We start from the raw sequence: 27,917 nt of genomic DNA on the forward strand, positions 1-27,917 counted from the left end.
CATGTTTTTGTATTATTTTTATTTCTAACAAAGACAGAACAGTAACATAGACAGTATTGGTTTATATCATATTCGCATAAAGCTTGTCTTTTTCCCACAACGATGCTGATAACATATATAAACTTTTAAAACATAGGCTTCTGATCAAAGCAGGGGGTACTGTAAGGCAGACAATATAACAGGCAATGTGCTGCTATGAGAAGAGCATCAAAGGTTGTTTACAATAAAGCTATGGCTCAGAGAAATCAATGATAGTAAATAACAGTACAGTATGAAAAGGCAAGGGGCCTCTTATCTCTGTTTGGCAATCGGTTTGAACAACTGGGTGGTCATAAAACATCAGATGGTGCTGCATTCAGCAGGAAGAGAACCATAAAGGAAAATGGTATAAAAGAGATGCAATGTTTGGATGTTGAGGGTGTTTAAGAGTAATGTTTTGTCAATAATAAATTAAGTGAGTTATCAAACATATTACTGTCTCTAGCTTTATGAATCTGGTGAATGGGTAAAGGACTTATCCAATAGTTTGATGAGATGGAAAGATCAAATCAGACTGAGGAGGACTGGGGGTAACCAAATCCAGCAATTGGACAAAGCCCTTTCTGCTTACCAGTTCAAAACTTTTGTAATATCTAAGGTCATATAAAGAGGTTTTCCCTGGTCCTGACACTTCTCTTGCAGTTCAGTTAGTGTAAGGACCATGCTGATCTATCAGCAAGGAAGATCCCTGGATTCCTGGATAAACATGGTCAGCAAGTGCTTGCAATCTTTTAAGAATAACCCGTGCAAATGCCTTGCCAGCAATGTTAAAGAGAGACATTCCCCAATAGTTGTTGCAATCAATAACAACAACAACTTGTACTTATATAGTGTCGTTAAAGTAGTAAAACGTCCCAAGGCGCTGCACAGGAGTATTTTAAGACGAAAAATTTGACACCGAGCCACATAAGGATAAATTAGGGCAGGTCAAAGAGGTAGGTTCCAAGGAGCGTCTTAAAGGAGGAAAAAGAGGTAATGAGGTGGGGGGGGGTTTAGGCAGGGAATTCCAGAGCTTAGGGCCTACATTAGTTTCCTACATTACAACAGTGACTCCACTTCAAATGTACTTCATTGGCTGTAAACACTTTGAGACACCCGGTGGTCGTGAAAGACACTATATAAATGCAAGTCTTTCTTTCTTTCTAGACAACAGAAGGCACGGCCACCAAAGGTTGAGCGATTATGATCAGGGCTGCTCAAGAGGGTGGAATTAGAGGAGCGCAGAGTTTGTGGTGGGGACTGAATACAATGGCTTTGGTCTTCCCAATATTTAATTGGAAAAATTTCTGCTCATCCAGAACTGGATGTTGGGCAAGCAGTCTGACAATTTAGAGACCATGGAGGGGTCGAGAGAGGAGGTAGTGAGGTAGAGCTGGGTGGCATCAGCGTACATGTGGAAACTGACGCTGTGTTTTTGGATGATGTCGCTAAGGGGCAACATGTAGATGAGAAATAGGAGGGGGGCCAAGGATAGATCCTTGGGTGACACCAGAGGTAACAATGCAGGAGTGGGAAGAGAAGCCGTTGCAGGTGATTCTCTGGCTATGATTAGATAGATAAGAATAGAACCAGACGAGTGCAGTCCCACCCAGCTGGACGATGGTGGAGAGACATTGGAGAAGGATGGAGTGGTCAACCATGTCAAAGGCTGCAGATAAGTCAAGAAGGATTAGGAGGGATAGTTTACCTTTGTCACAGTCACAGTCACAATCATTCTGATCTCCTTTGTTTTCGTACAAAGGAATGGCGTTGGCATCCTTCATGTCTTGCAGGCAAGCGAGACAATCTGGATTTTGCATTGAGAATAACGGTGAGGCTAACAGCATTCACCATTATTATGGAGTAAATCAGACAGCAACTTCCAGATTCCACACATACACAGTTAAACACATAAATCCAGGATTTGCGGTCTTAATTACCCTGCTCTTCCACAGGCTACGCTCTAACAGTATCTCGCCAATAGACTCAGCATTAAAATCAATGTAAGGGCATGAAGTTGGGGCACTTACCCACTAATTACACACTAAACATGCCAGAAAAAGTTAGGTCTTGTGCATCAAGGTGTAAGTGAATTTTTAATGGCGTGATAAGTCATAATTATTGGCAAACAACCGGTCTGGCACTGATAATTTAATTTTACAAGTGTTGGTGATTTAAATGTTTTTTAAAGCTTTTTTTTATCTCTCTCTCTTAATCCTATCTTTCTTTCCCTCTATTTCACTTTCTGTACGTGATTTAAATCTAATTTATACTTCCTGGTTTATTATTCCTGCATATCTCAGTGAAGATTCTTCAATCTGATTGGTTGCTTGACCTGCTCACACATGCCATCGATCCCCTGTAGAGGGTGCCGCGCTGGATCAGATGCACGATGACAGCAAGTCTCTGCTCAAAAGCCCCCCAAAATCTCTGTGATCAGCTGTCAGCAAGGTGAACGTCGAGTGCTGTTCCTTTGCTGCTGACTGCAAAATACGGGCCATTGTGCAGATGTTTAAGTGCAACCTGTTCTCTTTGTTTCAGTACTTAAGCTGGAATTCCATTTTTTCCTGTAGCCTTTCCTAATGCCAGGGAGGTGATTGCCTTTTCAAGCTCATTTATAGATGGCTCTATATCAAGCACCTTGATGATCTGAAGCCTGAAGTTTGCATTTAATGCTGTGTCATGAACAGTTGTTTCACATGGATAAAGTTCATTATAGTATTCCATCGAATGTTATATCTGCTTGTCTCTGTCAGTGATGATGTTTCCATTTGTGATTTGAGTGGTACAATCTCCTTGATTGAAGGATCTATGGCTTTATTTATTCCATCATACATATGTCTTGGGTCTCCATTTACAAAGAACATTTGTATTTTTATCAAATAGGTTTAGCCAATATGATTGAGCACATTTCCTTGCTGTTTTTTGCAATTTGCTTTTCGTCATTCTGAGATTAGTACATGCCTCAGGAGAGGGATTCATTCTATAGCAGAATAATGCTGTGTGTAATTCAATAACTGGAACCATTTCTCAGAGTATGCTGCAAACCAGTCTTTATCTTGTACAGTCTTTTTACCATAAGCTAATGTTTCAGCTATGTGCGTATTAGCTCTGAGTGTGAACCATACTACCTCAGCATTCGGGGGAGGCAACATCAATAACACAGCTTCTTCAAGATTCATTATATATTGGAGACACCTTTCTTGGTCTTTTGTATTTTTGATGTTAATACATGGGCAACAACTTTGTTTGGACTGATGGAATTTCCTTAGTTAAAACCTTATTTCACAGCATACAAGTGATGCATCTATGTTTAAAATGATTAAAGGAGTTGCTAGGGGAGATAGAGAGAAACTATTTCCTCTGATGGAGGAGACCAGAACAAGGGGGTATAACCTTAAAATTAGAGCTCAGCCATTCAGGGGTAATGTCAGGAAGAACTTCATCACACAAAGGGTAGTGGAAACCTGGAACTGTTGACCCCCAAAAAGCTGTTGCGGCTAGGCCAATTGAATTGATAGATTTTTGTTAAGTAAGGGTATTAAGGGATACAGAACAAGGCGGGTAGATGGAGATAAGATACAGATCAGCGATGATCTAAATGAATGGCTGAACAGACTCAAGGGGCTGAATGATCATACTCAGCTATGTTCCTATATGCCTACATGGCAGAGAGATTATGAGAACAGCTTAGGGAGAGAGATCAAGTGGATGTATATGGCTAGATTTTCGGGGAGCCGTCAGGCGGGGTTTCAGGCATGTGCGGGGGGGGCGGGGAAATCCCGAATTCGGGGGTCCCAACATTATCCCGCCCAAAACTCCGCCCCACGTAAGTTTCAGGGGCGGCAGGTACCCGCCTCGCACTGGGGCCCGCTGAAACCAGGCAGAAAGGGATTAGTGCCAATTAACTGCCTGTTAACAGGTAGTTAACAGGCAGTTTTTAGCCTAATCCCTATTTTGAGGGGTTTCGTGTGGGTTTCCCGACGGCTCCAAACTATGCCAGGTAGAGCAGGTGGGCCGTCGGGTTGAAGGAGTTGGAGGGGTCGCGATGTCAGCGCTCAGGTGAGTGATGGGTGCATGAGTGCAAAGGTAAGTGTGTTTGGTGTGTCTAAAGTGTGTAAAGAACTTTTACTTACCTGTACTTACCTTCACAGCCTTTCTTCCTGTAGCCGTCGGGAGTGCATCACTCAGCCGGAACTTAAAGCTGAATGGCTGCGATCTGTCAAAAGTGACAGCCTTCAGCTTTGAGTGCCGGTGTAAGTTCTAACTGAGTCTGTGCAGAATCACTCATCTCAGAACTCAGACTGTCAGTGTTTCACAGATTCAAACAGCTGTCAAACACTGATATTTCATCTGTCAAGGACTCTTGACAGATGAAATTTCAGTCTGTGACGTCACCTGTTGCCGGGTGGCCCTTAATTGGCCTGCTGAGCCCGCTGGGTGGGCTCAAAACGGTCAATCAAGGGAAAGTCACGTGGATTGGACGGACGTCGAAGTAGGCCGAAAGGGGAAGTCCTGCCTTCTTCCCGAAAGGTTCGGCAAAATCTACCCCATACACTCTCCTTGATCTCACCCCCCCAATAATGGGCCAGAAATTCGAGTCCCCACTGTAAGCTGCAGGGTTCTCAAAATTCCCGCACTCCCAAAATTATGGGTCAAGGGACCCTGTTTTGGAAAAGTTAATAAAACCAGGGTAACCAACATGGCTTCTGTAACCTTGTGATCAAAACCGACAGGATTTCTAAACAGGGCTCTGAAAACAGGCAGGCCCGGAGACAAAATTTAAAATACAGGAATCTGTGAGAAGGAACTCTCTGGAGTCAGCCAGACAAAGTAAACACAGAATGTGCATTCATTTGAGTTGAATCCAATCAAGCTAGAATGGGCCTATAATCGTGGCCATTAGGTTTCTGTATGTTCAATGGGTAATAGCACACAGCAGCCATCAAGTCAGGATGGGGACAATTAGGTCTTATCCATGACAAACAACCAGGACATCGGGGCCATTAGACCCGGAGACAACCACTCCAAAAGTCGTTAAAATAAATGGTTGTAATCATTTAAACAAACCCGCCAAAAGTCAAACAATGGACTGACCTGATTTGGTGCACAGATAAGGAGTTGAAGAAACGGGTATAATAGTAGGCCCATCAGTCGCAATCGCTCTCTTAGCTCTTGGCTCTTGACTCTGACCTCTTGTCGGTGGCCTTGGCCTGCTGCCACTCGTACTCGCACCCTGGCCTCGTGGCGGGCTCTCTTCTCACTCCCCGCACCGCTCAACAACCAAGGACGCCCATTACACTGGGGCCAAATGCGGGAGGAGAACGAGACCCGAGTTCAAAACCACACAGGACATACAGGCCACAAAGGGACGAGACGAGATGAGACGAGATGAGACGAAGAAGAAGGTAACCGATAAAAGCAGAGAAGGGCAGCGAAAGACGCATTGGTAAAAACCAAATGCCTAGTTATAAGCTGGCGTTTGGTGAAGAAAGTGATAACGCATGTATGGACAGTGAGAATAAGTTGGCGTTTGAACATTGCGAATAAGCTGGCGTTAAACACGGGTGGCGGTGCCCGCAATGAATAAACTGGCGCTCGAAGCTTGGGTAGTGAAATCATTGAGACGGTAAAGACCGCCGACGACCACCCGAGGGAGAAGAAGAAGAAAACCCATCGCGACAAGACGATGACGGCAGCTGAGGAAATGGAGGGTGCTTCGCATCAACAACTTCAGCGCCGCGCCCTGAGACCACGTGGCGACGGGATACCCCAAAGGACAGCAGGAACAGACCTCAAAACTCACAACCATTAAAGCAACAGGTTTTGGACTGGTCAGCATGAATTCCTGGCCCCTCATAGTGTAAGGGGTTTTAGATTGCAGAAGTTTCTCTCCCTAGAGGCTTCTCTCTCTTGCACAGTAAAACTTTGAGTGGTTCGACCCACTCGCCCCTTAGGTTCTATACACTGGATCTTGAGGCAGGAACTACAATGCAGAGAATACTCTATAGACCAAGTTTAATGAAAATGAAATGAAATTTTATTGCATAAAGGAACAAAATTGAATGTAAGCCAATAAGGTACATGGGAGGGAAAAACAAATCATAATACAGGACTAACCAACATATATACAGGCATGTTATACTTTACAAAAGTCATCTCGAAATAGGGAAACACACGGAACATCGAGGGACAACAACTCATAATTAATTATACCCAAAATGCCCACCCCCTAAGCCTAGCTAGATCAGATTATGAGGGGCCAGAAACATGCTCACCAATCCACTGAGAAAGTATAAGGTTTTGAAAGGTCTGCGTTTTGATCCTCTCAGGCGCCCTGTCTCCACGTGGTCAACGCCGCGGGCTGCGACTCTCTCTCTTCTTCCTCGAGGTGAAGGTCACGGACAGGCTGGATGCTGGTGGGCCTGGACGGCGGCGTGGACGGAGACCACCTATTTGATCATGGTCAAATAGGTTTCTTCGCAGAGCCCAGCTGGTTTACCATTTTCAGATAGGTTTCTTCTGAAGGGCTGCTGTCCTTCGTCTCGTCAACGGCCCGGGGTTTGTCGATGATCTCCCGATGGTTACCCCGGGGTGGGACGCAGACTCGAATCACCTTCTTGGCTGGTCTCCAGATCGACGTTCCTCCACGGCTCTCGAAAAAGCAAGCTAGCTCAAAAAGCTACCAGCTACAAGCTCCAGGCTGAAAAAGCTACAAGCTGCAAAAGCTACTGATGGCTACCCCGGGACTCCAGTCATACTATTCCGTGGAGGCCTTATCTCCCGCCAAATCAAGGTTAGTCTTTGTTTAACTTTTGGCGGGCTTGTAGCACAGTGGGGTAGTCTTTGTTTTTTTAAAATATCTGCGAATGGCCGGTAACGGCCATCTCTGGTCTGGAACGACCCGGTATTGTCTTTAATGTCCTTCTGATGTCTTAAACGGTTCTTGATGTTCCCCCTATGAATATGAAACAGTTCCCCTTTGTCTGGATAAACATATAGATGGCCTTTATCTACAGGCCGATCTGATCGGAACTACATCCAATCTATCTGTATGGGGCTCTGTCTGGTTTTGTTTTCCCTGAAACTTCCTTCCAGAACCTACTGTGGGCTGAATCCACAAAAGCTGTCTGGGGACTGCAGGAACCCTTTTAAAGTGTCCCAAAAGCTGGTCACGGGGTCTGGTGGCCATTTTGTGTGTCCCTTATTCTGGGCTTCTTTTAAAACAGTCTTTAAAAGTTAAGGGGCTAGATTTTCAGTATAGACAGTTTTGGGGCGCTAACCTTAGCGCCCGCCCGAAGTTAGCGCCCGCCCCAAAGTAGCGCCCCGTAGCCGGAAATTCAGTGGCTTTGCCCTAAGAGGTTGGTGGAGCGCTAAAAGAGGCATTCCACTACTATCTTTAGGCGCTAAGCCGGCGGTGCAGAGCGCAGCGCCCGAGCTCGGGCGCAGCGCCCGGCAGACACTCTGGTGCCAGTGAGCTCTTAAAGGGGAAGGGTGCATGTGTTTTTTGAGGAAGAAGAAGACGGAGGAAAGGGGAGGTGGAGGTGGGAGGTGGAGGAGGAGGAGGAGGAGGAGGAGGAGGAGGAGGAGGAGGAGGAGGAGGAGGAGGAGGAGGAGGCCGGAAACATAAATACACCGTTCACAACAACACACTGGATCCTTCCACACAACACATGCAGACTGCCGTTTATAGTGCAGGAGGAGTGCCCTTTAATTTGCGCTCCCCAGGGTGTGTTGCGTTCCATTTTATAAACGCTCTGGACGCCAGCCGCACAATGGGGCGGTCCGACTGAAGTTTGGATTCGGGGCGGCCAAAGGGCGTTGCACGAGGATGTGACGTCATTTTCTGCGTGCGCATCCGGGCGGCCGCTAAACTTTGCGCCGGCGCTAACAGGCAACTTAATTTGGGGCGGGGTGCAAACTGCGCTGCGCCCGGGCGCTACACGCATAGCGCCCGAAAATCACTTCTCTTAAGGCGCTAACTGCTGGCGCAAGCAACTGAAAATCTAGGCCAAGGCCTTTTCTGCCAATAGACCCTTATAGGACAATGTTCAATTTTGCAAATTCTGCAGTCCCCCCTGATGATACTATAACTTGCTTGAAGTATCATAATTCTGGGTGAGCAAAATTTTCTGATTCTCCATAATCAAACCATCCCCTGTATTTACCTATCTATGAGCACACGACACATGCATTTCCCATTTCAGAGAAAACCCACAGTGTACATTAAGCATCTGTAGATGGCAATACCTTGGAATTAAAATCTGATACATACATTTCCAGGTGTGGAGTGGGGCCTAATACCCCTACATCACCTGGTTCATAAATATTATTTTTATCAACAACAACATAATAAACTTCAATAAAAATAATAAAGAATGAAAATACACACAAAAATCACACATGAATACTATCAAAAAAATATAGAGGAGGGAGGGAAACTTTAACTTTATACATAGCAGCAAAAATCTAAACGGGTGTTTCTTCGTCTACCCGCACATAATGCTCCCTCCATTCTCCCCTGTTCTCATACTTCTGCAAACGTTTGTCCTTTTTACAGTGTACAAAGTGTAAATAAATCACAATGACAATCTGGCATACTACGAGGATGTGAGAGGCTATCCTAATCCAAGAAGGGACTTCTATATTAGTGAACAGGTCCCACCACTGTGGGGTCACTATATCTAATATGTCTGCCCCTATTTCTAATGTCTTCTGTTCCAGCGTGTAGAAATGTTTCTGTGAAACGGAAACAGCTTTTAGTATCTTGGTGAGGTGTTCAGGGAGAGGGGGAATGATATAGCCAAAATGTGCAATGAATCGTTGCAGATCGGTGAAATTTTCCTTGACAGTGTGGTGAACAGTGGAAGGTTCAGGAATAGGGACAATTCACTCTTGTGCCACTTGAACTTCTGCCTTGTGTTTGAAGCAGAAACTGCTGTCACCGACCGGACACCAGCCATGCTGTCCATGTTGGTAGTGGGGTGCTGCAGTGGTGACAAGTATGTCCCACCTCCTATATATGCCACCTGCGGGGGCAAATGGCCTTGTGCCATTACCTCCATGGTGCAATTTATAGGCTTCGCGCCAGCAGTTCTGAACCCACACTGTGGTTTCGAATAGGCATTCAAGTGCTGGGGACACAGGATGATGTGTGCTCCCCGGCTCCGGCACCCCGAGAGGTCGGTACCCGTCATTGCATTATCCCATCGAATGACGTACGGTGGGGCCGCTGTAAGCGAATGTGTGCACCCCCTTGAATGACTCCAATGCTCTCCACCCTGTATACCGGGGCGGGTTTAGCTGTCTTTCCCATAACCGGCATTCTTACCACTATACCCATAATGGTGTGATTAGACCGCCCACAGTCCACTGGGACTGGGTAGGCCTCTGAAGCTAGTCTGAGCTGGCATGGACTTAATGCGTTCTCAAAAGGGTGGAGGGCTGCAAGGTGCTTATTGCCGATCCAGGAGAGGACCAAACCTTGTTTTAAATCCTCCAGATTACTGCGGCCCTCGCCCAGTAACCACGCCCCATACAGCACGCACGCTTCATTCTGCACAGCCTGATCTGACGCATTCTGATCCTCTCTGATGAGAGCATTTACCGTTTTAGCGTGTTTCTCCAGCTCAGCTATAATTTCTTTTAAGTGTAGTGTCATGGCCTGGTCCTTATTTAACTCAGAACCCACTACCTTATTCTCATCCGTCAGTATCTTTCTTAACCGCCCTTTTAAGTCATTGATCTGAGTCTGCAGCTCCACGTCATCCAGAGTGTTGATGACGGAAGTCCCTATGTTGAAGGCTGCAAAAATATCATTGACTGTACCCCTTCTTTGTCACCCTACCCTGTCCAAGACCTCATGTGGTGTGGTGTATAATCCGGCTCTGTTGACATCGGCAAAGTCGAACTCATAAAATTGTCTGAACATGTTTGTTAACAGGACCTGGTACAATTGCTCCGTTTCCTTGGGGCACCACTCTGGCAATCGCACCTCGGTGAGGTTTAAAATCAACAAGGCCACCACGTAGTGCACCCCTTGGTACAGCACCTGACCTGTGGGCACTAATACCAATCCGTTCCCGGGTCACTTGGTAGTGGTGGGGCACCCTTCCTTGCGGGCTTTGGCTACCGGAATCGTGGGCAGGGGCTTGCGGGGGCGGGTGATGAGCTCAGTGGCATTCACCGGGATCTGAGAGTACGGGACTCCGCACACCCGTGTGCTGACGTCCCACCTCATCCTTTTCCCAGCATCCTGCCACTGTCTTTGGAAAAAGATGGAGACGCCTGTGGGGCAGACGCGTTCTGAACCCCACATACAGATGTAAATCCCCTCATCTGGTTCCCACCATTTGTCCCAACAGACACTCAATCCCACATGAGTAATAGTCCGATGGGTATTGTTACTCAGTCGCTCCCACTCGACCATGGAGTTCTTCATGGTCTTGCTCAGCTTGCTGAGCCACCACCATCTGTCCAAAGGAACATGTCCATGGCAAAACAAACAAATTTTCCTTCCGACGGTGATGCTGACTCTGGGCGCAATGATCCTCACCCTGGGACACATTAGAGAAGTCTCTCCGTATGCGAATCCGGACTGGCTGGAGTATTCCGTAGAGTTCGACCCCAGCCATCCTGGCCACCTCCCCTCTGGGAAATAGGTAGCTGTTTCTTCAATGTCCTGTTTGCCGGTCCCATCGGTAGTGATGGGGGCTGTGTCCCTGGAACATCCATATACTATGGAGTCCTTGGTGTAGCCCCGATAGGCCAAGCTACACCTGATCACCGCGAACGCGCTGAGAATCCTTTCCATAGTGCCTTGGGTTCCTGCAACAGATTAAACGATACAGCCAGGCTCTCGAGAGATTCTGGCCTAGGTGAAGGCATGATCGGGTCTTTCGACCTCGATCTAAACAAACACACATGCTGGGCAGATTCTAAAACTACTCATTATAACACCCATCCCTTTAAAAAAATTTACACACCTTGGGCTAGATTTTCAGTATAGACAGTTTTGGGGCGCTAACCTTAGCGCCCGCCCGAAGTTAGCGCCCGCCCCAAAGTAGCGCCCCGTTGCTGGAAATTCAGTGGCTTCGCCCTAAGAGGTTGGTGGAGCGCTAAAAGAGGCGTTCCACTACTATCTTTAGGCGCTAAGCCGGCGGTGCAGAGCGCAGCGCCCGAGCTCGGGCGCAGCGCCCGGCAGACACTCTGGTGCCAGTGAGCTCTTAAAGGGGAAGGGTGCATGTGTTTTTTGAGGAAGAAGAAGACGGAGGAAAGGGGAGGTGGAGGTGGGAGGTGGAGGAGGAGGAGGAGGAGGAGGAGGAGGAGGAGGAGGCCGGAAACATAAATACACCGTTCACAACAACACACTGGATCCTTCCACACAACACATGCAGACTGCTGTTTATAGTGCAGGAGGAGTGCCCTTTAATTTGCGCTCCCCAGGGTGTGTTGCGTTCCATTTTACAAACGCTCTGGACGCCAGCCGCACAATGGGGCGGTCCGACTGAAGTTTGGATTCGGGGCGGCCAAAGGGCGTTGCACGAGGATGTGACGTCATTTTCTGCGTGCGCATCCGGGCGGCCGCTAAACTTTGCGCCGGCGCTAACAGGCAACTTAATTTGGGGCGGGGCGCAAACTGCGCTGCGCCCGGGCGCTACACGCATAGCGCCCGAAAATCACTTCTCTTAAGGCGCTAACTGCTGGCGCAAGCAACTGAAAATCTAGGCCAAGGCCTTTTCTGCCAATAGACCCTTATAGGACAATGTTCAATTTTGCAAATTCTGCAGTCCCCCCTGATGATACTATAACTTGCTTGAAGTATCATAATTCTGGGTGAGCAAAATTTTCTGATTCTCCATAATCAAACCATCCCCTGTATTTACCTATCTATGAGCACACGACACATGCATTTCCCATTTCAGAGAAAACCCACAGTGTACATTAAGCATCTGTAGATGGCAATACCTTGGAATTAAAATCTGATACATACATTTCCAGGTGTGGAGTGGGGCCTAATACCCCTACATCACCTGGTTCATAAATATTATTTTTATCAACAACAACATAATAAACTTCAATAAAAATAATAAAGAATGAAAATACACACAAAAATCACACATGAATACTATCAAAAAAATATAGAGGAGGGAGGGAAACTTTAACTTTATACATAGCAGCAAAAATCTAAACGGGTGTTTCTTCGTCTACCCGCACATAATGCTCCCTCCATTCTCCCCTGTTCTCATACTTCTGCAAACGTTTGTCCTTTTTACAGTGTACAAAGTGTAAATAAATCACAATGACAATCTGGCATACTACGAGGATGTGAGAGGCTATCCTAATCCAAGAAGGGACTTCTATATTAGTGAACAGGTCCCACCACTGTGGGGTCACTATATCTAATATGTCTGCCCCTATTTCTAATGTCTTCTGTTCCAGCGTGTAGAAATGTTTCTGTGAAACGGAAACAGCTTTTAGTATCTTGGTGAGGTGTTCAGGGAGAGGGGGAATGATATAGCCAAAATGTGCAATGAATCGTTGCAGATCGGTGAAATTTTCCTTGACAGTGTGGTGAACAGTGGAAGGTTCAGGAATAGGGACAATTCACTCTTGTGCCACTTGAACTTCTGCCTTGTGTTTGAAGCAGAAACTGCTGTCACCGACCGGACACCAGCCATGCTGTCCATGTTGGTAGTGGGGTGCTGCAGTGGTGACAAGTATGTCCCACCTCCTATATATGCCACCTGCGGGGGCAAATGGCCTTGTGCCATTACCTCCATGGTGCAATTTATAGGCTTCGCGCCAGCAGTTCTGAACCCACACTGTGGTTTCGAATAGGCATTCAAGTGCTGGGGACACAGGATGATGTGTGCTCCCCGGCTCCGGCACCCCGAGAGGTCGGTACCCGTCATTGCATTATCCCATCGAATGACGTACGGTGGGGCCGCTGTAAGCGAATGTGTGCACCCCCTTGAATGACTCCAATGCTCTCCACCCTGTATACCGGGGCGGGTTTAGCTGTCTTTCCCATAACCGGCATTCTTACCACTATACCCATAATGGTGTGATTAGACCGCCCACAGTCCACTGGGACTGGGTAGGCCTCTGAAGCTAGTCTGAGCTGGCATGGACTTAATGCGTTCTCAAAAGGGTGGAGGGCTGCAAGGTGCTTATTGCCGATCCAGGAGAGGACCAAACCTTGTTTTAAATCCTCCAGATTACTGCGGCCCTCGCCCAGTAACCACGCCCCATACAGCACGCACGCTTCATTCTGCACAGCCTGATCTGACGCATTCTGATCCTCTCTGATGAGAGCATTTACCGTTTTAGCGTGTTTCTCCAGCTCAGCTATAATTTCTTTTAAGTGTAGTGTCATGGCCTGGTCCTTATTTAACTCAGAACCCACTACCTTATTCTCATCCGTCAGTATCTTTCTTAACCGCCCTTTTAAATCATTGATCTGAGTCTGCAGCTCCACGTCATCCAGAGTGTTGATGACGGAAGTCCCTATGTTGAAGGCTGCAAAAATATCATTGACTGTACCCCTTCTTTGTCACCCTACCCTGTCCAAGACCTCATGTGGTGTGGTGTATAATCCGGCTCTGTTGACATCGGCAAAGTCGAACTCATAAAATTGTCTGAACATGTTTGTTAACAGGACCTGGTACAATTGCTCCGTTTCCTTGGGGCACCACTCTGGCAATCGCACCTCGGTGAGGTTTAAAATCAACAAGGCCACCACGTAGTGCACCCCTTGGTACAGCACCTGACCTGTGGGCACTAATACCAATCCGTTCCCGGGTCACTTGGTAGTGGTGGGGCACCCTTCCTTGCGGGCTTTGGCTACCGGAATCGTGGGCAGGGGCTTGCGGGGGCGGGTGATGAGCTCAGTGGCATTCACCGGGATCTGAGAGTACGGGACTCCGCACACCCGTGTGCTGACGTCCCACCTCATCCTTTTCCCAGCATCCTGCCACTGTCTTTGGAAAAAGATGGAGACGCCTGTGGGGCAGACGCGTTCTGAACCCCACATACAGATGTAAATCCCCTCATCTGGTTCCCACCATTTGTCCCAACAGACACTCAATCCCACATGAGTAATAGTCCGATGGGTATTGTTACTCAGTCGCTCCCACTCGACCATGGAGTTCTTCATGGTCTTGCTCAGCTTGCTGAGCCACCACCATCTGTCCAAAGGAACATGTCCATGGCAAAACAAACAAATTTTCCTTCCGACGGTGATGCTGACTCTGGGCGCAATGATCCTCACCCTGGGACACATTAGAGAAGTCTCTCCGTATGCGAATCCGGACTGGCTGGAGTATTCCGTAGAGTTCGACCCCAGCCATCCTGGCCACCTCCCCTCTGGGAAATAGGTAGCTGTTTCTTCAATGTCCTGTTTGCCGGTCCCATCGGTAGTGATGGGGGCTGTGTCCCTGGAACATCCATATACTATGGAGTCCTTGGTGTAGCCCCGATAGGCCAAGCTACACCTGATCACCGCGAACGCGCTGAGAATCCTTTCCATAGTGCCTTGGGTTCCTGCAACAGATTAAACGATACAGCCAGGCTCTCGAGAGATTCTGGCCTAGGTGAAGGCATGATCGGGTCTTTCGACCTCGATCTAAACAAACACACATGCTGGGCAGATTCTAAAACTACTCATTATAACACCCATCCCTTTAAAAAAATTTACACACCTTGGGCTAGATTTTCAGTATAGACAGTTTTGGGGCGCTAACCTTAGCGCCCGCCCGAAGTTAGCGCCCGCCCCAAAGTAGCGCCCCGTTGCTGGAAATTCAGTGGCTTCGCCCTAAGAGGTTGGTGGAGCGCTAAAAGAGGCGTTCCACTACTATCTTTAGGCGCTAAGCCGGCGGTGCAGAGCGCAGCGCCCGAGCTCGGGCGCAGCGCCCGGCAGACACTCTGGTGCCAGTGAGCTCTTAAAGGGGAAGGGTGCATGTGTTTTTTGAGGAAGAAGAAGACGGAGGAAAGGGGAGGTGGAGGTGGGAGGTGGAGGAGGAGGAGGAGGAGGAGGAGGAGGAGGAGGAGGAGGAGGAGGAGGAGGAGGCCGGAAACATAAATACACCGTTCACAACAACACACTGGATCCTTCCACACAACACATGCAGACTGCCGTTTATAGTGCAGGAGGAGTGCCCTTTAATTTGCGCTCCCCAGGGTGTGTTGCGTTCCATTTTACAAACGCTCTGGACGCCAGCCGCACAATGGGGCGGTCCGACTGAAGTTTGGATTCGGGGCGGCCAAAGGGCGTTGCACGAGGATGTGACGTCATTTTCTGCGCGCGCATCCGGGCGGCCGCTAAACTTTGCGCCGGCGCTAACGGGCAACTTAATTTGGGGCGGGGCGCAAACTGCGCTGCGCCCGGGCGCTACACGAATAGCGCCCGAAAATCACTTCTCTTAAGGCGCTAACTGCTGGCGCAAGCAACTGAAAATCTAGCCCCTTAAATTTAACCAAAACTTAAACTTTCCTAAACTTATATACAGCGCCGCCCGTCCCCAGGCGGCCTACCTAATTCCTGTTTGGACTGCAGCTCACCGCTCCCTGTGGTGGGGCCGCACTGACCTGTAGCTTGAGTCCCCTGCAGCCTTTTGCTGCCAATTGGGGACTGTGGGCTAGATTTTCAGTATAGGCAGTTTTGGGGCGCTAGCTTTAGCGCCCGCCCGAAGTTAGCGCCCGCCCCAAAGTAGCGCCCCGTTGCCGGGAATTCAGTGGCTTCGCCCTAAGAGGTTGGTGGAGCGCTAAAAGAGGCGTTCCACTACTCTCTTTAGGCGCTAAGCCGGCGGTCCAGAGGGATAGCGCCCAGGCGGGGCGCAGCACGGGTGCGGTCATTTTTGCACTGACAGCAGACCCCGTGGTGCCGACCAGCTCTTAAAGGGGGAAGGGACGAATTGGTCTGCTGCCACGCCCTGCACACTGCAGCCTTGCAAAGAGGCCTCAACACTACTGCTCAGCCCCAGGGAGTCATGGCAACGCCAGAGAAGGCCCGTCAGCGTGCCCTGCGCTTCTCAGAGGGTGATCTGGACATAATGGTCACAGCTCTGGAGGTGAGGCGCAAGATCTTGTTTCCAGAGAGTGGGAGGAATCCAACCCACCACGACTACACCAAAGCCTGGAAGCAGATCGCCCAGAGGGTGACGTTCACCGGCGAGGCCCCCAGGACCCACACACAATGCCGTAAGAAATACAACGATCTGACCAGGATTGTGAGGGTGAGTAGCCTTTCCAGTCTCCTCCTCATTCTTGCATGTACACCTGACATGATGGGCAAAGGGACCTGAAAGTCCTTTTGGCCAGCCCTCAGCCAGCAGCATTGGGACAGTCATGAGCATCAAATGGCCATTCGGCACTCTACACTTTGGCCAAGCTATTCCACCATGGGAGGCAGTGGACAGTACATCAGGGCTTCACTCTGTCCAAGCTATTCCACCATGGGAGGCAGTGCACACTACATCAGGGCTTCACTCTGTCCAAGCTATTCCACCATGGGAGGCAGTGCACACTACATCAGGGCTTCACTGCGCACTTACAGCCCGTCCTTTCTCTTGCAGGCTAAAGTAGCGTTTAATCGCCAGGCCCGTGCCAGGGGTGGCCGCGCCAAGCTGCAGAAGCTCACTCGGCTGGAGGAGCGCGTGTGTGTGCTCATGGGAGCCCGTGTGATTGTCCCCACAGCGTGCGGTGTATCCGACCCTCCACTGCCCGGCAATGGTAAGGACCTCGCCTTTTGGCCCTCTCGCGTCGCACTGGCCCATCCGAGCTACCTCCTTTGCCACTGTCCCACCAATGCGCTGAATCCCACCAGTCCTAACTCCCTCGCTGACGCCGTCTCCTCACTCTGAAGCTACTCTTGTGCATTCCTGCTTTCAGCTGGTGACGACCAGGACCCTGAGGCTGCCAGTGACAGCACCTCCAACCAGGAGGAGGAGGAGGAGCAAGCCGGACCTTCGGGGGAACAGTCACATCCCGCAGGAGAGGAGGAAATGCTCGACACCTCCTCACTGGACGAGTGCCTGGAGGAACTGTCGCAGGGCAATGCAGCTTCTGGGACCAGTGGCGTCCAGCCACCCAGCAGCCGTGCGCGTGGCCCGCGGCCTTCCCCCCAAAGGGGGGAAGGATCAGAGGGGAGTGCTGCTGCTCGGCACACTCGCCGTCACCAACGCGGCAAGGGTCCCCTAGTTCGGCCCCCACCTCCCCAGCGGGAGAGTCGCGACTCCAGTCCGGACACCTTCACTTCGGAGGAGGTGCGGAAGCTCGATCAGATGGCCGACGACTCGGACCGGCGCCACACGGAGCTCATGAGCGTGGTGGGGCGCATGCCTGAGGCCATCGAGTCGCTGGCGACCAGTGTGCGCGAGTTCGGGGCAGCAACTGCCGCGACTGGCCGCATGCTAACTGATGCCGTCAAGACCCTGGCGGATGTGATGCGCGCGCACACCAGGACCACAGGGCCACTCACTGCTGCCACACGCGCTGTCTCAGGCAGGCATCGCCAGGGCAGGCGCCGCGCTGGACCATCCCAGCAAGCCGGCCGTCGGCTGATTGCTGCGGATCCTGCAGTGCGGGCCCGGCCGAGTGCCACCGCGCCACAGCACCAGCCAGCGCATCCCAGACGCCAGCTGGCCCACATTGCGCCATCCGTCGCCGCCATTCCCCCTCTGGGGCGTCAAGGGCAAGCGGCTGCAGCTGATGGTGGCCAGGCTCAGGTGCGCCACTCAGGAGACGGCCCCTCGAGGCCCAAACGCCGTGTAGGCCGCCCCCCAGCGGCATCTGGCGGAAGGGCATCTGAGCCTCAGGCGCCTTCCCCCAGCCTCGCAGCAGCCACTGGGCAGAGCTTGCGAAGGAGCAGCAGGCAGGGCAGGGGAGGCAAAATGCTGGCCAAGGTCTCGCCCTCGCGGGCCACTCAGTAGAGGGTGTGGCCAGCTTTCCTTTAATATGGCGGTGGCCATCTTTATTTTGCCCATGGTTGTGCTTTTGGAGGGCTTTTTTTTTGCGTTAGGCCGACGTTGAGGCCCGGTTTCAATAAAGGTGGAGTGGCTCCTCCCCAGTTTGTGGGAGTGAGTCGTTTGTTGGGCTTTTTGTGGGGCCCGTTTATTGTTTTTGGGGATTCATGTGGGAAGGGCTTTTCATTTTTGTTTAATAAAAAATTATCTTTATTCATGCAGTCTCCATGGTTGTTCTTCTTAGTGTTTGTTGGCTTCGCCGGCTGAGGGCTTGCGGAGCGGCTGCATTCATCTTCCCTCATGGCCCCTGGCCATTCCCTGACAGGGGGCTTAGAAGTACCGTGTAATAAGGTGGCGTCGTGCGGCCCTTGGCCCTGGTCGCTCCCTCCTGGGAACGTACTCCTGCTCCTCCTCCTCCTCCTCCTCCTCCTCCTCATGCTCCTCCTGCTCCTCCTCCTGAGGTGCTGGTCCAACGTCAGGTGGCAGTGCCTGAGTCCTGCGGATAGCCAGGTTGTGTAGCATGCAGCAAACCACCACAAATTGGGAGACCCGGTCCGGCGAATACTGGAGAGCTCCTCCGGAGCGATCAAGGCAGCGGAACCGCTGCTTGAGGACCCCAATAGTTAGCTCGATGATGTTGCGGGTGGTTTGATGGCTCTCGTTGTAGGCCTCTTCAGCAGCGGTCCTGGGCGCGCGGAGCGGGGTCATGAGCCAGGTGCACAAAGGATAGCCTTTGTCCCCGAGTAGCCATCCTCTTGGGGGAGGCTGTGCCTGGAACATGTCATGCACAGTACTCTGCCGCAGGATAAAGGCATCGTGGCTGCTGCCTGGGAAGCTGGCATTGACTGCCATGATGCGCTGCTTGTGGTCACAGACCAGCTGCACATTCAGAGAATGGTAGCCCTTCCTGTTGCGATACTGCTCGCCATGCTCCAGAGGGGCCCGCAAAGCCACATGCGTACAGTCAATGGCGCCCTGCACCAAGGGGAATTCCCCGAGTCTGGAAAATCCCAATGCGCACTGATGCTGGCTCTCCAGGGCCATGGGGAAGGAGATGAATTGGCTTCTCCTTCTGAACAGTGCTTCGGTCACCTGGCGGATGCAGCGATGCGCGCCGTACTGGGAGATGTTTGCTATGTCCCCAGCAGCGTATTGGAAGGAGCCGGTGGCATAGAAGTTCAATGCCACCGTCACCTTCACTTCCACCGACAGAGACGTCCTGCACCTGAGCTTTGGCCGCAGATCTCGGCGAAGCAGGTGGCAGATCTCTGCAATCACCCCCTTTCGGAATCGGAGCCTTTTAACACATCGCGCGGCACTCATGTTTAGGTAGGAGCGCTGCTGGCGGTATAGCCTGACTGGGTAAGGCCTACGTGGCCGACGCCTGTAGCCCCTTCTGCCTCTAGCCAGGGCTGCCCCTCTCACAATGCGTCTGCGAGCCCTACGGACATGGAGCTGCAGCTCCGCGTTGGCACCCCATGCAACCCCCATCAAATCCTGGCAAACACTCTAATTTCCAAATGGCCACTTGCAGCGCTGTTGCCTGAGTCCAAAAATACCTGGCTCTTGCTGCTTGAAACCAGTTAGCTATCCTCCTTGTTGTGTCTCCAGAAATGCGTTGCACAAGACTGTTTTCTGAAAAAAGGATGGCCTTTATACTGGAGAGGACGTTCCCTTTAATTAGCGCCCCCCGGGGCCCGCGCTGGTTGTGTTGCGTTCCTTTTTCCAAATGCTCCGGCCGCCCGCCGCACAATGGGGCGGTCCGACTGAAGTTTGCAATCGGGGCGGCCAAAGGGCGTTGCACGAGGATGTGACGTCATTTTCTGCGCGCGCATCCGGGCGGGCGCTAAACTTTGCGCCGGCGCTAACGGGCAACTTAATTTGGGGCGGGGCGCAAACTGCGCTGCGCCCGGGCGCTACACGCATAGCGCCCGGAAATCACTTCTCTTAAGGCGCTAACTGCTGGCGCAAGCAACTGAAAATCTAGCCCTGTGTCTTTCTAGGGATTTCCCAAGTCAGTGTCTGCTGAAGTAGGGGGAATCGGGCCAGGGCTTTACTGGCTGAGGCGTTCGAGACGACCTGCGAGGGGGTGCCTTGGGCGAGGCTCTCTTAGCGAGTGGACCTGTGGTTGGGACTTTAGCCCTCACAGCCCGTGGCTCCACCACGACTGCCGGTTTCGGCTCCCTTCCCTCAGGCTCCGCCCCTTTGGGATTTGGGTCAGTAGCGGACGACTCCTCCCTACCTGTCCCTACAGGTGGAGAATCTCCGCCCCAAAATTCTACCTCCCCTAAGCTTGAGTCGAGGGCGGGACCTCCGTCCTCCGACTCCACCTCCTCCAGAATCGTGTCAAGGGCGGGGTCTAACTGTTCGGGCTCTTCCCCGTCCGAGTCCCAGGCCAATGGGGAAACCTCCCAGGTGGGCGGGATACCTCTTCCCCTCAAGCAGGCTGCGGTTCCAGCCTGTGTGGTCTGTGACTCTTTACACGCCTCAGGCTGAGGATTTTTACCCTCAGACCTGGCTTCGGTTGTTGTTTCTTTTGCACCCGGCTTAAATAGCTTGCACTGATTTATGCGAAACCATTTAGTGCGCTGGGGCACCTCCACTACGCAAGTCTGGCCTTGGCTATGGCTCTCTCTCCAGCGCGGATGGTCAGGCCCAGGAATTTTACTTCCTGCTGGCTGATCCGTGCCTTCTTTGGGTTCACCTTGAAACCCTTGCTGCAAAACAGCTCCAGTAGCTCGGCCAATAGTGGACCGTGCTCCTCACAGATGATACTAAGATGGGGGGGAAAGTCGTGAGTGAGGAGGACATAAAAAACCTGCAAGGGGACATAGACAGGCTAAGTAATTGGGCAGAGATTTGGCAGATGGAACACAATACCGGAAAGTGTGAGGTTATGCACTTTGGCAGGAAAAATCGTAGAGCAAGTTATTATCTTAATGGCAAGAAACTGGAAAGTATTGAAGTACAAAGGGATCTGGGGGTCCTGGTGCACGAAACTCAAAAGGTTAGTATACAGGTGCAGCAAGTGATTAAGAAGGCCAATGGAATGTTGGCTTTCATTGCTAGGGGGATAGAATATAAAAATAGGGAGGTATTGCTTCAGTTGTACATGGTATTGGTGAGACCGCACCTGGAATACTGCATACAGTTTTGGTGTCCATACTTAAGAAAAGACATACTTGCTCTCGAGTCAGTACGAAGAAGGTTCACTCGGTTAATCCCGAGGATGAGGGGATGGACATATGAGGAGAGGTTGAGTAGATTGGGACTCTACTCATTGGAGTTCAGAAGAATGAGAGGCGATCTTATTGAAACATATAAGATTGTGAAGGGGTTGGATCGGGTGGATGCGGGGAGGATGTTCCCAATGATGGGTAAAACTAGAACTAGGGGGCATAGTCTTAGAATAAGGGGCTGCTCTTTCAAAACTGAGATGAGGAGGAACTACTTCACTCAGAGGGTGGTAGGTCCATGGAATATGCTGCCCCAAAAAGCTGTAGAAGCTACATCATTACATAAATTTAAAACAGAAATAGACAGTTTCCTAGAAGTAAAGGGAATTAAGGGTTACGGGGAGCGGGCAGGAATTTGGACATGAGTCTAGGTTCGGATCGGTCATGGCCCTGTGGGTAGCGGAGCGGGCCCAGGGGCCGTGTAGCCTGATCCTGCTCCTATTTTGTGTGTCTAATTCTGTTAGATTCAGGAGATGGTTCTGTGATAGTAGATTGGCGGTTAGGATCAGATCAGCCATGATCTTATTGAATGGCGGAGCAGGCTCGAGGGGCCGATTGGCCTACTCCTGCTCCTATTTCTTATGTTCTTATGTTCTTATCAGTGAACAGGAGCAGGTCGTCCACATACTGCACTAGCTGAATGGGCTGGCTGAACTCTTTTAAGCTTCCTGCCATACATTGATGGAAAATGCTGGGGCTGTTATGGAAACCCTGTGGCAAGCAGTTCCAGGTGTACTATTGCCCTTTAGAAGTAAAGGCAAACTTGTACTGATCCTCCCTCCTTAAAGGGATGGACCAAAACCCGTTGGAAATATCCAGCACCGTGAACGTGGTCGCGGATGTTGGAATACTCCCTATCAGGTCGGCAACTGCTGCTACCGTTGGCACGCAGGCTGGGATGTTAATGTTGAGGACTCTGTAGTCCACCGTGGCTCTCCATGAATTGTCCGGCTTCTTCACCGGCCACAAAGGAGGGTTTACGTGGGTGGCTATCAGCCTCAACACGCCCTGCTGCACCAGTGAAGACATTGCTGTCTCCATGTTGGGCTCCGCTTCCCTAGGGAAGTTGTAATGTTTTTGGGGTCGGGACATGGGGTCCCCGTCTACTCTGACCTCAAACCCGGTGACCCTCCCGCAATCGTGTTTGTGAGTGGCAAACGTAGTCAGGTGGTCTGACACGAATGCCTGCAGATCTTGTGGGATGCTGGCGACCATGAGCTCGAGGTCGTAGCCCTCTTTTGGCTTCACGGTGCATTGGGTCCCTTTCCCTTCCTTTTCTGGGATGATGACTACCTCGCCTCTCTTACCTGTGCTCGCTCCCCAGAGACAGTGATTTCTAAGATCCACGAGAATCCCATGTTCCACTAAGAAATCGGACCCAAGGATCCCTTTTCCACCATCCACCTCCCACTTCATCAGTATACACTTCCACGTGGTGCGGAGTGGTCCTAAATGAATGGAGAGAGGAATGGAGAATGTGCCAGCCTGTTCTTTACCTGTGAAGCCCGACAGAATATATGGAACCCCAGTGGACAGAGGTGAGGTGGTAGGGTTAGCTGTGTGGATCATGGTGCACGATGCCCCCGTATCCAACAGATAGGTCCCCCTTTCCTGCTCTACTTCCATCTCCACGAGGGGTCGTCTCCATAAATCATATCGCAGCGAACACAGGTAAACGGGTTGCGCTGGCTCTAGTCATTGGGGTGAAATGGTCGGGTTTGTGAGAACGACAGGACCGGTGGTGGCTGCTACCCTCCCCTGCGAGATCATAAGAGACCGCATTGTCTCTAAAATTGACTCTATTGCAGCGGGATCCATAGCTGCACCGGTTCCCTTTTCTGGGGCGGCGGTCTGGGCTTGGGCTTGGGCTGCGGGAGATCTTCCCTTATTATCCTTCCACGGATTTTTACAGTCCCTGCGCCAATGTCAATCCTTCCCACACCCGTAGCAATTGAGCTTGGCCTGGTGAGGGCGATTCCCCTCCTGATGCCACTCCTTTTTGCTTGGGGCTGCGGGTTTTGCCTCATGCACTTTTCCCTTAGAGGGAGGTGCCTCCTGACTCCTGCAATTCTTGTATGCAATGGTGAGCTGTCGGAGCACTGTCTCCTCTGTGGTACCGAGACCTTGGGGGTCAAACCAAGATTTGGCTTGGGCCTGTACCTGTGGCGAGCTGTTGGCAACCAGGCAGTGGAGCCAATGAACCCGCTGGACGTTGTTCATTGCAGCGTGTTCAGGCATGCCCAGACAGCTGCGCCAATACACTGGCCACAGCCTTTCTGCGAAAACCCGTGGGGGTTCTCCAGTTAGCTGCACAGTCCCTTCCACATGGAAGAACGGATTGCCGTCGTCAACTCCCAAAATCTCCAAGACCTCGTCCCTGAGTTCCACATACCCTTTCCGTCCCCTCTTACTCCCGTCTGAGAGGCACTGAAGGATTGTGCTATCCAGGGAGAACAGCAACATCTTCGCCTGTTCAGGATCATCACAATCATTGACGACGGCTGTCTCCTCTATTTCCCTGAAACTTTTGTTTAAAATAGTTAATTTATGCAATTTATAGTTATTTAAAAAATGAGATATTTTTTTAAAAATTATTTGAAGTTTTACTTATGTTTTGGGGCTGATCTCTATTCATAGATTTGACAGGTCTTCCTGCCAAATCTTTGAATGGAGATTCCCTGCTCCAATTGGCTCCCCATGGCCCACGTGATCCCAGGGGACGCTGCGAACTAACTGCACCCCTGGGATACGCGAGCACTGCACACCGGCAGCTGTAGCAGGCCCAGGATTGGAATCCCACGCGGGCCCACAGCAAAGCGGCAGGCGCGCTATTTATAAGTGCAGGTCCGGGGCTTGCGCCCGCGGGAAGCCTCCGACCCAAATTTCTGGCCCAATATACATATATAAAATATATAGAGAGAGAAAGCAATGAGAGGGGAGGGGTGGGGGGAGGGAAGGAACATAGGAATGGGAGTTGGCAATTCAGCCTCTCAAACATTCTTCAATTGTATCATTCAATGATTTGTATCTTAACTCCATCTACCCGCCTTGGTTCTGTATCCCTTATTTATATCCCTTACATATTTATCCAATTCCATTTTGAAAGTTACTATTGAATCTGCTTCCACCACCCTATAGGGCAATACACTCCAAATCGTAACAATTTACTACGTTTAAAAAAATCTCCTCTTTTCCCCTCTGGTTCTTTTGCCAATTACCTTAAATCTGTGTCCTCTGGTTACTGACCCTCCTGCCACAGGAAACAGTTTCTCCCTATTTACTCTATCAAAACCCCTCATAATTTAGTATACATTTTTAAATTGAGTTTCCTGCCTGAACCTGGCCACAATCACTCTTCTGGCTAGCGGACGGGAGAGGGATTTCGAACAGCAGGAGTTCACCACCAGATACCTGAGGGAACGATTCCCGGCACTGAGGTAGGTCGTTGGGGTGGTGGTGTCATTTAAAAAATTGTACATTGCTGGGCCTCTTGTGGCACTGGATCCTTCTGATGGCAGCTTTCCCTGACGTTGTCAGCACTGTACAAGACTCATGCGGTCTGGAGTTTAAGTTGTGTCAGGGTCCAAATTCCATAGAATTACATCGAATATGCAGCACAGAAAAAGGCCATTCGGCCCAAGTATTCTGTGCTGGTGTTAATACTCCACACAAACCTCCTCCCATTCTATCTGCTTCATGTCACCAAGGGGGAGAAATTCGGTATAGCCCCGTTTGGGGCGCAATTATCAGCCGGGCGCAAAGTTTCGCTAATTATCGCCTCCGACTGCAAACTTGGCTTTTATCGCCCCCGAAGATGATTGGAGTGCTAAATTAGGTGCTGCACACCTCTCTTAAGGCGCAAAGGCCGAGGAGTGAGATGCTAACTCAGAGCGCTGACGAAGCTCAGGTGATGTAACTTAGCAATGGAACACAGACACACTGGCACCGGCCAGTTCTTAAAGGGAAGGGTCTATCTTGCTTTCCAGCCACACCCTGCTCATTGCAGGCTTGAATCTCGTCGTGGACAGTCCTGTGCCTAAAATCTTCAGCCAAGGACTATGGAGAGGATGAGAGAATGAGCTCAGTGCTTCAGCGAGCAGGCCTTGGAGGCTCTGGTTGGCGCGGTGGAACGCCGAAAGACTATACTGCACCCACAGAGTGGCAGGAGGCCATTGCCGTGCGACTACAGAAGAGTGTGGAGGGAGGTGGCTCAGCACGTCCCCTCCAGGAGCATGGTGCCCAGGACCCATACGCAATGTCGCAAAAAGTTCAACGACCTCACTCAGCTCGTCAAGGTGAGTGGCTGTTTTTCATCCCCATCCCTCACTCTATGGCTAGAGGTCTTAAAACCCCAATTCCCAACACTCATCCAAGACCTATGGCCATCTCATAAAACACACACGCACATTCCACACCTTGCATACATTAAGGGCTATTCAACTATGGGAGGCACATCAGGCAAGACTATGGCTGCATACATTAAGGGCTATTCAACTATGGGAGGCACATCAGGTAAGACTATGGCTGCATATTTACTCAGACGCTATCCTATTTCTTGCAGGCCAAGCTATCTCACAACAGGAGACTGCAGCAACGGACAGCTGGAGGGTGGCCTCAGCTGCAACCCCTCAGCGATCTTGAGGCACGCATCCACAGGATTGTGGCAAGCCAGGTGATCGGTCCCGTCGCCCCTGGAGAGGCCGACCCCGTTCAGGACAGCAATGCTAAGGTCATCAGCTTTCTCTCCTCTCTCATTCCACTTGTCCCTCACAACACCAGCCTTTGACACTTTCAATCCAACTTACTAAATCACACCAATCCTTCCTCCCTTACTGCCCCCCTGTCCTCACGCTAAAGCCACTCTTGTACCTCCCTGCTTTCAAATGGTGATTCACCAGCTGAGGAGACGGGCCCTCAAGCTGCCAGTGGGAGCGAAGCTGCAGGCGAGGATGAAGAGGAAGCTGGAACATCAGTGCCACCCTCTCCCGAGGAAGCCCATGCCCACACTGGGACCACGTCTTCCCTGGAGGGGAGCAGGGGGGAAGGGTCTGATGAGGATGAAGCTCTGGGACCCAGCGGGCTGCAGCAACGCCATGGGGGTAGGGAAGCTCGGGGGCCTTCTCCCCGGAGGGAGAGTAGGCCAGCGAGTCCTGCTGCATTGGACACAGAGGAGGAGCGGCTCATCGCTGAAATGAACACCCAGGCGGTGGACATGCACACTCAGCTCATGGGTGCAGTGGGAAGGGTGCCCGAACGCATTGATGCACTGGCAAGGAGTGTGGAGCACTATGCTGCAGCACAGACGGAAACCACGCAAATGCTTAGTGCTGCATTTCAGTCACTGGCTGCCGTGATCCAATCTTCCAATCTCAGACTGCTCTCATGCAGTCTCAGATTGAGGCCACGCAAGCACTGACTGCTGCCATCGTCGCTGGTTCGGCCACATTGCCCTGGGGCTCTCACGGCGCTGCAGCAGGCCAGCAACCTGTGCTCCAGCAGATTGCTCCGGATGCTGAGGTGCTGCCCCATGTCGGTCGAGCAGGGAGTTGCTGTCCTCTCAAGATGACAGCATTCCTGCTCCCACCACTGTCACTTCCCCATTGCACTCTCCACCGCCTGTAGCTCAGACTGCTGCCACCCATGCAGAGTTGGTGCAGTCTGCAGCCGGGCCCTCCAGGCCCAGAGCTGGTCGAGGGCATCCTTCAAGGGCATCTGTAGTCTCAGGTTCTGACATTCAGCTTCCTTCCACCAGCCTTGCTGCAGCCACTGGGGCCCCATTACAGAGGAGCAGTAGGGTGGGAAGAGGGCAAGTAGGCAAGGGAAGGAGATCACCCTCGAAGAGCAAAAAGTAGGAGGTCTCAGGAAATGTTGGGAATGTTTTTATTTAAGGCCGAGGTTCATGTGATAACTTTTGTTTAGTGTTTTCGCCATTATCTCCAGGTTGTGAGAACCAGTTATGTTAATTAATGATTCTTTGTGTTTGTTTCTATTAGTTTGTCATGAATAAATGACACACACAGAGTTTGTAAAATAAAAAAGTTGTTGTATTCAAAATGTATAGGTTTGGCCTTTGGAATCATTGCTGCCTTGGCCGGCTTTGGGGTTGCGGGTTGCTTTCCATCATGTAGTTCTCCATGCCAGAAGCCATTTCCTGAATATGGGCCTAGAAGCGGCTTGTTATCAGTCTTTGACGTACAGCCCTTGCAGTTTCAACATGGTGGGCCTCCCTCCCGCCTTGGTGCTGCTGTTGATCATCCTCCTCCTCTTCCTCCTCCTCTTCCTCCTCCTCTGGTGGTGCACCAAGGCCTGGTGGCATTGGCTGGGTCCTGAGGATTGCCAGGTTGTAAAGCATGCAACAAACAACTATAAAGAGGGAGACTCACTCAGGCGAGTACTGCAGGGCTCCTCCTGAGTGGTCCAGACAGCGGAACCGTTGCTTGAGCACGCCGATCGTCTGCTCAATGATGTTCCTGGTGGCGAGATGGCTCTCATTGTACTGCAGCTCAGTAGGGGTGTTGGGGTTACGGAGCGGTGTCATCAGCCAGGTGCACAGTGGATAACCCTTGTCCCCAAGGAGCCAACCACTTGACTGATTAAGGTGCCTGGAAAAGTTCTGCCACAGCAGTCTGGGGCAGGATGAAAGCATCGTGGCTGCTGCCAGGATAGCGGGCATTAACAGCGAGTATCAGCTGTCTGTGGT

Source organism: Somniosus microcephalus, chromosome 7, assembly GCF_052327205.1.
Source record: "Somniosus microcephalus isolate GS21.2 chromosome 7, FLI_Smic_1.0, whole genome shotgun sequence".
Classification (NCBI taxonomy): Eukaryota; Metazoa; Chordata; class Chondrichthyes; order Squaliformes; family Somniosidae; genus Somniosus; species Somniosus microcephalus.